Source organism: Balaenoptera physalus, assembly GCF_965194825.1.
Source record: "Balaenoptera physalus genome assembly, chromosome: 13".
Taxonomy (NCBI): Eukaryota; Metazoa; Chordata; class Mammalia; order Artiodactyla; family Balaenopteridae; genus Balaenoptera; species Balaenoptera physalus.
Window position 1 is genome coordinate 71,396,845 of NC_138892.1, and position 12,242 is coordinate 71,409,086.

At 44.6% G+C, this 12,242-nt stretch overlaps 1 protein-coding gene and 1 pseudogene across 11 annotated transcripts in view; one reads left to right on the forward strand and one right to left on the reverse strand.

Moving 5' to 3' along the window:
* LOC309641915 (cytochrome c oxidase assembly factor 8 pseudogene) overlaps positions 1 to 12,242 on the reverse strand; it is a 1,056,438-nt pseudogene that overhangs the window by 826,062 nt on the left and 218,134 nt on the right. The gene's annotated exons all lie outside the window — the stretch shown is intronic.
* Positions 1 to 12,242, forward strand: part of PRICKLE1 (prickle planar cell polarity protein 1) — a 106,844-nt gene that overhangs the window by 76,026 nt on the left and 18,576 nt on the right. The window contains exon 1 of one of the 10 annotated variants that reach the window (XM_082422565.1): positions 6,125 to 9,797. The exons of 7 other annotated variants lie outside the window; for them this stretch is intronic. The gene's annotated coding sequence lies outside the window, so the exon portion shown is untranslated. Of the gene's footprint in view, positions 1 to 6,124; positions 9,798 to 9,887; positions 10,032 to 10,476; positions 10,671 to 12,242 lie in introns of those variants that run through there. 2 more of the 10 variants (XM_082422557.1, XM_082422556.1) reach the window with 2 other exon arrangements.

The following is a 12,242-nucleotide window of genomic DNA, read 5'->3' on the forward strand; positions in this document are numbered from 1 at the left end:
AGATGCAAAAATCCTCAACAAAATACTAGCAAACAGAATCCAACAACACATTAAAAGGATCATACATCATGGTCAAGTGGGATTTGATCCCAGGGATGCAAGGATTCTTCAATATATGCAAATCAATCAGTGTGATACACCACATTAACAAATTGAAGGATAAAAACCATATGATAATCTCAATAGATTTCTCAACAGAAAAAGCTTTTGACAAAATTCAACACCTATTTATGATAAACACTCTCCAGAAACTGGGCATAGAGGGAACCTACCTCAACATAATAAAGGCCATATATGACAAACTCACAGCAAACATCATTCTCAATGGTGAAAAACTGAGAGGATTTCTTCTAAGATCAGGAAGAAGATAAGGATGTCCACTCTCGCCACTATTATTCAACATAGTTTTGGAAGGCCTAGCCATGGCAATCAGAGAAGAAAAAGAAGTAAAAGGAATACAAATTGGAAAAGAAGAAGTAAAACTGTCACTGTTTGCAGATGACATGATACTATACATAGAAAATCCTAAAGATGCCACCAGAAAACTACTAGAGCTAATCAATGAATTTGGTAAAGTTGCAGGATACAAAATTAATGCACAGAAATCTCTTGCATTCTTATACACTAACAATGAAACATCAGAAAGAGAAATTAAGGAACCAATCCCATTCACCATTGCAACAAAAAGAATAAAATACCTCTGAGTAAATCTACCTAAGGAGGTAAAAGACCTGTTACTCAGCAAACTATAAAACACTGATGAAAGAAATCAAAGATGACACAAACAAATGTAGAGATATACTATGTTCTTGGATTGGAAGAGTAAATATTGTGAAAATGACTATTCTACCCAAAGCAATCTACAGATTCAATGCAATCCCTATCAAATTACCAATGGCATTTTTTACAAAACTAGAACAAAAAATCTTAAAATTGTATGGGGACACAAAAGACCCCTAATAGCCAAAGCAATCTTGAGGGAAAAAAATGGAGCTGGAGGAATCAGACTCCCTAACTTCAGACTATACTGCAAAGCTACAGTAATCAAGACAATATGGTACTGGCACAGAAACAGAAATATAGATCAATGGAACAGGATAGAAAGCCCAGAGATAAACCCGCTCACCTACAGTCAATTAATCTATGACAAAGGAGGCAAAGATATATACAATGGAGAAAAGATAGTCTCTTCAATAAGTGGTGCTGGGAAAAGTGTATAGCTACATGTAAAAGAATGAAATTAGAACATTCCCTAACACCATACACAAATATAAACTCAAAATGGATTAAAGACCTATATGTAAGACCAGACACTATAAAACTCTTAGAGGGAAACATAGGAAGAACATTCTTAATCTTTTTTGACCCACCTCCTAGAGTAATGGGAATAAAAACAAACATAAACAAATGGGACCTAATGAAACTTAAAAGCTTTTGCACAGCAAAGGAAACTATAAACAAGACAAAAAAGACAACCCTCAGAATGGGAGAAAATCTTTGCAAATGAGTCAACGGACAAAGGATTAATCTCCAAAATACGTAAACAGCTCATGCAGCTCAATATTGTAAAAGCAAACAACCCAAGCAAAAAATGGGCAGAAGACCTAAATAGACCTTTCTCCAAAGAAGACATACAGTTGGCCAAAAGGCACATGAAAAGCTGCAATACATCACTAATTATGAGAGAAATGCATATCAAAATTACTGCTGTATGACCTCACACCAGTTAGAATTGGCATCATCAAAAAATCTATAAACAACAAATGCTGGAGTGGGTGTGGAGAAAAGGGAACCCTCTTGCACTGTTGGTGGGAATGTAAATTGATACAGCCACTATGGAGAACAGTATGGAGTTTCCTTAAAAAACTAAAAATAGAATTACCATACGACCCAGCAGTCCCACTACTGGGCATATACCCAGAGAAAACCATAATTCAAAAAGACACATGCACCCCAGTGTTCATTGCAGCACTATTTACAATAGCCAGGTCATGGAAGCAACCTAAATGCCCATCAACAGACGAATGGATAAAGAAGAAGTGGTACATATATACAATGGAATATTACTCAGCCATAAAAAGGAACGAAATTGGGTCATTTGTAGAGATGTGGATGGATCTAGAGACTGTCATACAGAGTGAAGTAAGTCAGAAAGAGAAAAAGAGATATCGTATATTAATGCATATATGTGGAACCGAGAAAAATGGTACAGATGAACCGGTTTGCAGGGCAGAAATAGAGACACAGATGTAGAGAACAATCGTATGGACACAAAGAAGGGAAAGCAGGGGGTGGGGGGAGGTGGTAATGGTGGTGTGATGAATTGGGAGATCGAGATTGACATATATACACTAATATGTATAAAATAAATAACTAATAAGAACCTGCTGTTTAAAAAAAAATAAAATAAATTTCAAAAAAACCCAGACAGTTACTTATCTAGAGCTATGTGAGTCAATCCAATAGAACAATTTGAATTCTAACTCCTGGCCCTGGCACAATCTAATTAAAGCTTGTAAACAAGTCCCCACTACAAAGTCACCTTGTTTAAATTTCCAGTTGCAGAAAGGGACTTGGGATCTTAGATAAGATAAAGAAATGTTATGGAAAGCTTGGCTGACCTTTTTCATTTTGGCAAGAAGCTGCTTGAAATAATTCTTTGCTGACACCTCTGTAAGAAAGCTTTTTTTTTTTTTAAGCCACAGACTTTTTAAAAATTTTTTTTTAATTTTAATTTTTGGCTGCGTTGGGTCTTTGTTGCTGCGTGCGGGCTTTCTCTGGTTGCAGAGAGCGGGGGCTACTTTCGTTGCAGTGCGCGGGCTTCTTGTTGCGGTGGTTTCTCTTGTGGAGCACCAGCTCTAGGAGTGCGGGCTTCAGTAGTTGTGACTCGCAGGCTCACTAGTTGTGGCTTGCGGGCTCTAGAGTGCAGGCACAGTAGTTGTGGCACTTGGGCGTAGTTGCTCTAAGGCATGTGGGATTTTCCTGGACCAGGGCTCAAACCCATGTCCCCTACATTGGCAGGCGGATTCTTAACCACTGCGCCACCAGGGAAGTCGTTGTAAGAACGCCTTGATTAGTTATTGTGCACGGTAACTGTTAAAAGCTGACCTGCCTTGATTGGCCCAGATTTTTCATTGTGGAGAATCAACCATCTTAGATAGCGGAGAGTTTAAATAGCATAAGAGAATACACAGGTGAGTGAAATAGCTTTGATCATGTAGTTCATGAAGTAAAGCAGCAAATATTCTATAACTTTAAAATTTAAGACAAAGCAATATCTATTATGTAGATGTTTTGTACAAAACACTAACTGCTAGGTGAAGACCCCACATAACACAGCAAGTTTCCACTTTCGCTTCATCTCCACAGCTGCGTTGGTTGGGTAGTTCTTCTGCGTAGATTATCTTTCAACCTGAAAGTCATGGGCCTGTTTCCTTCACAGTGATGGACCCTGAGCTCTTTAACACTGGAGGATGCCAATGCTATATTTTAAGGGTGGATTCCAACAGGAAGATAAAGTTTGAGCTTAGAAATGTAAATACTTCAGGTTACCTTGAGTTTGTCTCCCATGGGCAGTGAAATATATCCGCAGTTTTAAGCGGGAGTTTATATCAGGGCTAAAGACTTGGTTGTCTTTCCAGTAAACTAAGGGAACACAGACTCCTTCAGAATGTCAGCCCCCATCTGCCACCCCTCAGTCCTCTCCATACACACTGGACCACCACAGTCCAGTCTGTCTGCCCTCAGAAATCACACCCTCAGACGCACTGTCTTGTGTTTTCTGCCCTTGACTCCTGGAGCAGCTTCTAGGCTCTTCCCATCTGGTTTCCCTGCACTGTTCTCTCTGCCCTCTTTCTAACGAGGGCAAAGATACAGTCATGTCACTCTTCTTTAAGCTTCTGTGACTCCCTGTAGCCCCTGGAATAGCTGAGCGGTCCTGGCAGTCCTGGCACACGCAGCCATTTAGAGCCCGGTGCTGCTTTCTCCCCTGTGCTCCCGTTCTCCCATCACTTCACTGTGGGTTTACTAAGGGCTGCTCACAGTTTTGTCCCTCAAGCTTTGACTGGCTCAACCTGGGCCCTGGTTCCTACACCCAACTCCACTCATTACCCTGATTAACTATTCAAATCCTTACAGGCCCAGCTTAGATGTCACCTCACCTTCCTGGATTCTCACCTTCTAACCAGAATTGATTGATCAACATTTCCTCTTGTTCCTGTACTAGAATTTTAACCACACCTCAACTGTAGTATAATCGCAACATATCATGGTTTGTTATGTATTTTGGAAAATTAGACCAGTTGTTTATTTTCCCCGCTCATCTTGTGTATTTTTCTATGCCTCTATTTTATCAAGATACAAATAGAATATGAAATTTAAATACGAAGTCCTTAAGTTAAGGGGAGGGTCTAGGTCCAATAGTGCTGCCCTTCAACAAATATCTTTTGATTCAACCAAAGAATCTATCAGTGAATCAATGGATGGATTCATGAGGCATCAGCTGGGGCAGCTCCTGTTCCAATATGTCTGGCTCCATGGAAATGTGGGACTGGTGACACGCCCTTCCCAAAGTATTATAAATAACGCAGCAGAGATTTCACCCTTGAAGTTTGCGACTGAGTGGAAGATAGCACAGTGAGGAATTACGTATTCATACATCTTCCTATATCAACTAATAACTTAAATCAAGAAAGTCACTTTCTGCTTCTGAGCTTTTCTTCCTTATATTAATATTGTAGAATATTTTCTTTAATGTTTCTTAAACCATTTACAAAATTTTTATATGATCATTATAAAAAGAAAAAGGTTATAAATAACATGAAGATACAAAAGTACATTTATTTTACAAATATACAGTTGATGCTTGAACAACACAGGTTTGAAACTGCACAGGTCCACTTACACTCGAATGTTTTTCAGTAGTAAATACCACACTGCACAGTACTGCACTGTCTGTGGTTGGTTGAATCTTTGGATGCAGAGGAACTGAGGATAGGGAATTATACATGGATTAATCCCCGCATTGTTCAAGGGTCAACTGTAAACTCAAAAGTGATAGTTTCCCATCATCTGCTGTTCCCTAGAAATCATATTAATGGTTTGGTATTTATATTCGTCTAACTAGTTTTGCTATGCACACACTAGCCCATATATTATTTGTTACAACAATGTGATCATACTATATATTGGGATTTGCATCTTAATATTATCTTGGATCTCTTTTCATGTATAGATCTCAGTATTTATTGGAAGATTTATTCTTTATTTCTTAACATTTTGGCAGTTTTTCAGCAATGTTTGTATACTTAACCACAGGTCTACAGGAGTAGAGAAAGTTGAAGAACTTAAGGAAAGGTGCTTGAATACTGGTTTAATTATCTGTCCACGGAAAGAAACATTTCCTGGGGTGGGGAAGGGCTATTTCAGAGCAGTTGAGAGTGAGGAGTGGGATGGGCAAAGACGGTTGCCAGTTTCTACTAGAAGTCATAACCCTGAGCGAGAGTCAAATGAAAGGACCTGACCCCATATTCTCCCACCCAGCCTGGGCTGTAGACTCAAGACACCTGCCTGGTAATGTGTCACAACCAGCTATCAAATTTTAAGAGACTCAAAAAATATTAGAACTGGCGGAGCCTCTGGGAGCATCTAGTCTGAGATGGAGGAGCCTGAGGTCCTCGTTGGAAGAGTAGGTTTGGGGAGGTAGTTGTGGGAGGGGTTTGGGAAGAAACCAACCCAGAGCTTCAACAGAGCAGTTTTACTTTCATCAGTTTCTATATTAAGATTCCTATTTTAGAGGCTTCCCTGGTGACACAGTGGTTGAGAATCCGCCTGCCAATGCAGGGGACACAAGTTTGAGCCCTGGTCCAGGAAGATCCCACATGCCACGGAGCAACTAAGCCCATGCGCCACAACTACTGAGCCTGTGAGTCACAACTACTGAAGCCCACGCGCCTAGAGCCCATGCTCTGCAACAAGAGAAGCCACCGCAGTGAGAAGCCCACTCACTGCAACGAAGAGTAGCCCCTGCTCGCCGCAACTAGAGAAAGCCCGTGCGCAGTAACGAAGACCCAACGCGCCCAAAAATAAGTAAATAAATAAATTTATTTTAAAAAAAATTCCTATTTTAGTTGAAAAATTGGTTGTGTTCCCTCCTCAGAAGTTCTACCCACTGACCTAGCCCAAACACTAGCATTTTTAGAAATGAAAAAAACTAATACCTTAGAGAAGTGATTTATCCCAATGTCACAGAGCCTAGTAATTGACAGAGAATAGACTTTTAAGGCTCCCAACTCCAAACCCCGTGCATCTGGGTACTTTGCAGGGAGGATTTTCCTCACTCACAAAGGAGGTAGGAGTTGGGGGAGGGGACGGATGGCTGGGAGGACTGGAGTAGTAAATCTGAAGAGGGATTGGGTGTAGAAAATGTTAAAGAACCAGTGCTCTCTAATCACATTGCTTTATATGTAATCAAAGGGGGAAAGAAAGTAATCTGAGACCTAGAGAAACTGCAACCTATTATAAAACACCATTCAGCCTGTTAACTCTGGGAAGAGCTGATATCTTCCTTTGGGCCCTTCCCTGGGGCTGCTAGGGACTCAGCTAATGCTACAATTTGCACATGTTCAGTGACCCAGCAGGATATACTGCCCCATCGGAGATACAGCACAAATGTTTAAAATTAGCAAGAAAGTAAAACATTTTACGTAAACTTTTAGTGGTAACAAATTTGGTAACAAACATGAAGAATTATGATTATGATTGTTTTTCTGGATCTCGGTTTCTTTTTCTGGACAAGATGTAGGGTCCTACAGGTTGTTGTCAACTCTAACATTGCCTGATTCTGTGATTTTTTTTTTTTTTTTTTTTTTTGGCCGCACCGAACGGCATGTGGGATCTGAGTTCCCTGACCAGGGATGGAACCCGTGCCCCCTGCATGGGAAGCACGGAGTCTTAACCACTGGACCGCCAGGGAAGTCCTCTGTGATTCATTTTTTAAGCTGTTTTATTTTCATTAGAAATTGCATCCTACAGGTGTTGTGATTCTTTTAGTTACCTATCTCTATATAGTCAGAACTACCCAACTGCTGTCCTGAAAACTAAAACTGTCACCCTACTTAACATTACTTATGCCAACTGTCCCTTCAATTTAGTGAGTGAAATATCATTTGATGAATTTTAGAGCCCTTGATTTCTCTTTTCTATTCAGAAACTTAGACATCCAATCATTTAAATAGACTCTTCCTAGATGACTGGCTTTTAGCTACAAATCCTTCCCAATGTCCGAGACCAAGAGCAACTCTTACTCTTAAAGCTAGAAAGCAGGTCTGTTTTACAAATGAAAAAACAGAAGAAAGGAGCAGAAAAGACCTCAAGGTCACTATATACAAATCATAGGAGAACCAAGGAATAGAACCCAGGTGTGCTTTATATTTTGTATGCTTATCTCTTTCTTCCAGACCCAATAAAGCTGACTGGCATTTGACAACCAAAATGCTCCCTTCTTTATTTCTCTGCCCTTGGCATTTTTCTGTCTTTCTATCTTAGTCTCCTCCATTAGGACACTGGAGTTCAGTCTGCCTTTTAGGTTGGAAACATTCCTTCTTCAGGTATGGTATGGCTGTGAGGGCCTGAGAGGAATGTCCAAAAATCATTCATTCATTTAACTCGTGTTTATTGAACTTGTCTGCTAAGTGCCAGGCATGAATCTCAGTGCTGAGAATACAATAACGAAATCCCCAAAGTCCCCACCTTCTCAGGGAGAAGAAAGCAAACATGAACAAATAGACATAATGTCAAGCAAAGTGCTGTGAAGACAATAGCACAAATAAAAGGGGGGGGGTGATATTTGGGATGGGTAGTTGGAAAAGGCCTCTCTGAGTGAGAACAGGGCAGAGACCAGGATCGCAAGAGGGAACCGAGTCCTGTGAATTTCTGGGCTTCCTTTCTCAACCTCCTCGCAAGTGTGATCTGCAAGCAGTGAATATTCCTCCTGGCTGAAACAAAAGGATGCTGGTTGGGGACCTTGCTTCCCATCCTGAATAAGTTCGCCCTTGACAATAACAGTGCCTTTCAGACCAGAGGAAGGTCTGCTGCATTCAGATTGAACTTTAGTAGGAAGCTTTTAACTGTCTCCAAACTGCTTCATCACTGAAAACACTTACAATAGGCAATAAAGCTGACAGTACTTGTTGAAAATGTAACAAACAGTATTTACAAGTAACTGCATGAGAGGAAGCATACTTACAATGGCTGACATTTAATACTCGTAAGTGTTGCTGTGGCTTGTGGTTGGGAGGGTTCTGGGGCCTTGGCTAATGTGTAGTTCTCCATTAAAAGCTTTCAAAAAGGATCCATCCACCAGGCTTGAAGCATTGGCGTGCTGATACTCCCTTTATTACAATGATACGATAGTTCAGCGTTTGATTTAAATCAGTAATGGACTGTACACTGTCAGTTGATGACTTCCCCGAGAAAGCCCAAAGGGAATGAAATAGGATAAAGGAAATCTGGCCTAGGTATTCATGGTTAATTTCACAGCTCCACAGAGGAAAGTGGTCACCTGTGAAGCCCACCACCACCCTCTCACAAATCCCCACACGACCTGAAGGCTAGAGGAGTTCTATATGAGAACTGTTTGGGAACTGTCTTCAAAACTGGAGTCTAGATTTGCCAACAGAGAGTCTATTTAAATTACAAATCCTGTTGTCTAAATCAGTGTTTCCAAGCTAGTCTACCAGCCGAGCCGCAACCTTTTTTTTTTTTTCTGTCTCTGCCACTTTAAAAAAGTAACTTAAAAAAAAAAAAAAAAGGCAGCTTCTCAGCTGCCTTGCTTTGCAGCGGAGATAACAGAAATTGGCCACAGAATTATTTACTTGACTGCTCTATTTATGGCAACTTATTTGTGTATTTTTAAGTCAGTTACAATGGGCTATTGTTCAGTTGTATACTGTAGAAACATATATGTTGCAAATCACTCCCAAGGAATCCTGATGGTTTAAGGATTTTTTTTTTTTTTAATATAGCCTGAAAAAGAGGTAGGATACCCAAGGAACTGGTGACCATTTTAAGTTGCTTTTATTTATGTGCATTTTATAAACTGATAGAGCTCTTAAATATTGCATCTTTTTCTCTCCCTTCCTCTGGCATTTTTTCACCTTGTGATAAGGAGGCTATTGTAGAAATTAAAATTTGTAGTTCCGAAGACTCAGTCCTCTGCTGTGGGTTATTAATCTATCGTTTCTTTCTGGGCTTGCTTTGAGGTCCTGTTTTTGCTTCTTTTTGTTCTTTCTGTAGACAACTAATGCCAAGCTTCGCTTTCTCTTAGTGTACCTAGAAGTAGCTCAGAAACAAGATTAGCCTTGAGTATGAGCATAGTTCTTGTGTTTGAATAATGATATTCACTTAACCTATTTATAAAAACTCCTTTTCATGTACTTGGCTGAGTGCATCCCGCGAGCTGGTTCCTTTTCTTTTGCTGTTATTTACTGATAAAAATAAATCTCCTGCGCTAAGCAGTAGGAATCTCTCCGAAATGCGAGGAAAGTCCTAAGAGGAGAATTCATATGTTAATGATCCCTTCCAAGTGAGAACTTGGTTAAACGTGCCATTTGCTGACATCATTGTTATGGGCAGAGTGGAGATGATTTCTTTAAGAGGTGGCCTTGCATATGCTCCCAGAGTTTTGTGGCCCGCGCGTGCACCTGCGGGAGGGGGAAGTTTACATAAGCGTCCTGGGGTATTTGCATGTCAGCTGCTCCACTCACTAGGGCTCCCGGGAACGGAGCGGGCGGACCGAGGTAGGTGCTCGAGCTACGAGGCTGGCCAAGTGGGGGGGGGGGTAACTTTTCGAGGAGTAGCGTGTGCGCGGGACCTCGTGGAGACCTGCCAAGGGCACGGTTTGCAGTGACAGTTCCTGGAAAGCGGGTGGCAGCGAGATCAGGCCGGGCAGGCGCCTCCTGCGGGCGGGAGCCGGGTGCGGAGCAGGGCGTGGATCGCAAGCCGGGCTGCCGGCCCGCAGCGCTGCGAGGAGGGTAGGACCGGCAGGAAGCGAAATGGTTACTTTTCTTTAATGCGGGCTCTGGTTACTTCAGAAGATCGCCGGCCCAGGGCCGGCTCCCGGGGCTAGAGGGGAGACGGGTTTTTTCTTTCCGCGGTGAAGGATCTTGGAGAGGCGCGGGGCTGGGGCGTGGGGGACGCTGTGGCCTGGGGTAGGCGACTCAAACACGGGGGGAGCAGAGTCGGCGACGCCGTCGGGGACAGAGGGTCTCTGGGGAACTGGGGGACCTCTTGCCGGTTCGCCCACGGCAGGTTAGCTTGCGGCTGCGGGTGAGGATCTCCGCGTTGCACCGAAAGGGGGCTCGCGGAGGACCGGCCGGCGGTGAGCGCGTCACGGCGGGCGGTGGCGACCCCTCGCCCGCCGGGCGGGGCCAGCATTGCGCCGCGACGGGGCCCCCGCGCTCGCTGCCCCCGCCCCTCGGTCCCCGCCCCGCTGGGGTCTCCTCCGGAAATGGGTGGGCGCGGGTGACCCGCAGAGCACCCAGCCCTGTTTTCCTCCGGGAGCCACCCGCGCCTGGCCGCCAGCCTCGGCCGGTCGCAGAGCGGGGGGCGGCGAGTGCGCACCGAGGGCTCCGCGGAGGGGCTGCAGGCCGCGTTCGGTCGCACGGCCGCAGGTGGGGAGCCGCCGCCTGGGTCCCGGGGCTCGATGGCAGCCGGGCGGCAGCGGCTGAACGCTGAGACTGCGGGGAGGGTTTCGCGTCGGAAGTTGGGGATAGACGCGGGGATCCGCGGCCACTCCGTGTCGGCGTCCAGCCGCGGGGCGAGTGCGGTCCCCGGGAGATGACGCTGCGCCGAGGGCGGCGCGGGGCCCCCTATGGAGGTGGCGAGGGGGCTTCGAAGGCCCCGAGGGTCGGGAGGCTGCCCTCGCGGGCCTCGCGCCGGCGCCGAGGAGGGCTTCTCTCCCCGCCGCTGGGTCTGGAGCTCGGCTTCTGGGGGCGGGAGGCCGCGGAGGCGGAGGAGCCGGGGGCCGAGTGGGACCCGCGGCCCGGGCGCCCCCTGGCGGCCCGAGCAGCCAGCGCGGCGCGGAGGGTGGTTTTGCGGGGCGCCGGGGCGCCGGGGCGTGGGCTCCTGCTCCGAGCGGCTTCCCGAGGCGGGCGCGCAGGGCCCGGCGGAGACCGGCGGCCCCATCACCCGCGGCCCATCTCGATTTACCCGCAGGGTTTTCCCGAAGGACGGTGGCATCCTTTCCTCCGACTCCCCTCCCGCGGCCTTTTTAAAAAGCCCGGGTTTTCCCATTAATCTGTGTCAGCTAAGTCAGGCTATGTGTGGAATTTGTTTTTACAACTCGAGTCTCGTGACTTCTCAAACACTTTCTTGAAGTGTTTTCTCTGGAAACTTGTTTCAAATGAGGGCTGTAAGTTTCACAAAGAGGAGTGTTGTTCGAGAGCCAACAGGTGACGGGGTGAAACCCGAGTCTGTGTGTACATTGGAGTCAAGTCTGGCTGCCGTTTCCTTGGGCCGCCGTTGAAAATGGAAATTCAAAAAATCAATAGGAGACTTGAACACGATTTTGAGAAAATATCTGCGTCCCCCCATTATGGAAAATAGTGAATTCATTAGAACAGTGCCTCGCGTGGCCCGTCTTACACCGTAGCCAGCGTTTCGGATTTTATCTTTACAGACCGGTTTACAGCCAAATAACCTGACCCCCAAAGCGCCGCTCTAGCAAGGGACCATGCTTTGTCATGATGTTTCCTCCTTTTGTTTAAGCAGGCTGTCTTTCTGTCGTGGAATGTATTTGTGCATGAAATTAGAATGCTTTGAAACCCTGCAGAGTTCCACATTTCCTCTTGGAAAAACGGATAGCTTCTTGGCAATGGTATGGTGCCTGACGGGCCACTCAGCTGTCGGAAAGTGTACAAGTTGGATGGAGGTTTACCTGGAAAATACAGAAAAGGCCAAAGGGCACATGGCCTAATGCCACTAATTGCTGGTATGAAGTCCTTTTAGTCAAGGAATGTTTCATAAGCAATATCTTCGGATACCTTCATTCTGTTTTTATTTTACAGTTATCATAATTCATTTCAGTATAAGTCAAATTGGGTCGGCCTCTGTTGGCCATGACTTTTTTATTGTCTTTAGCAGACAATAGGCTTGAGTGCTGTTTGTGTGAAAACTTTAAAGAGATTACAGTTTAGTGTCATTTACTAGGGAATTCAAATCTTGATTGTAATAGTTTTAAGACC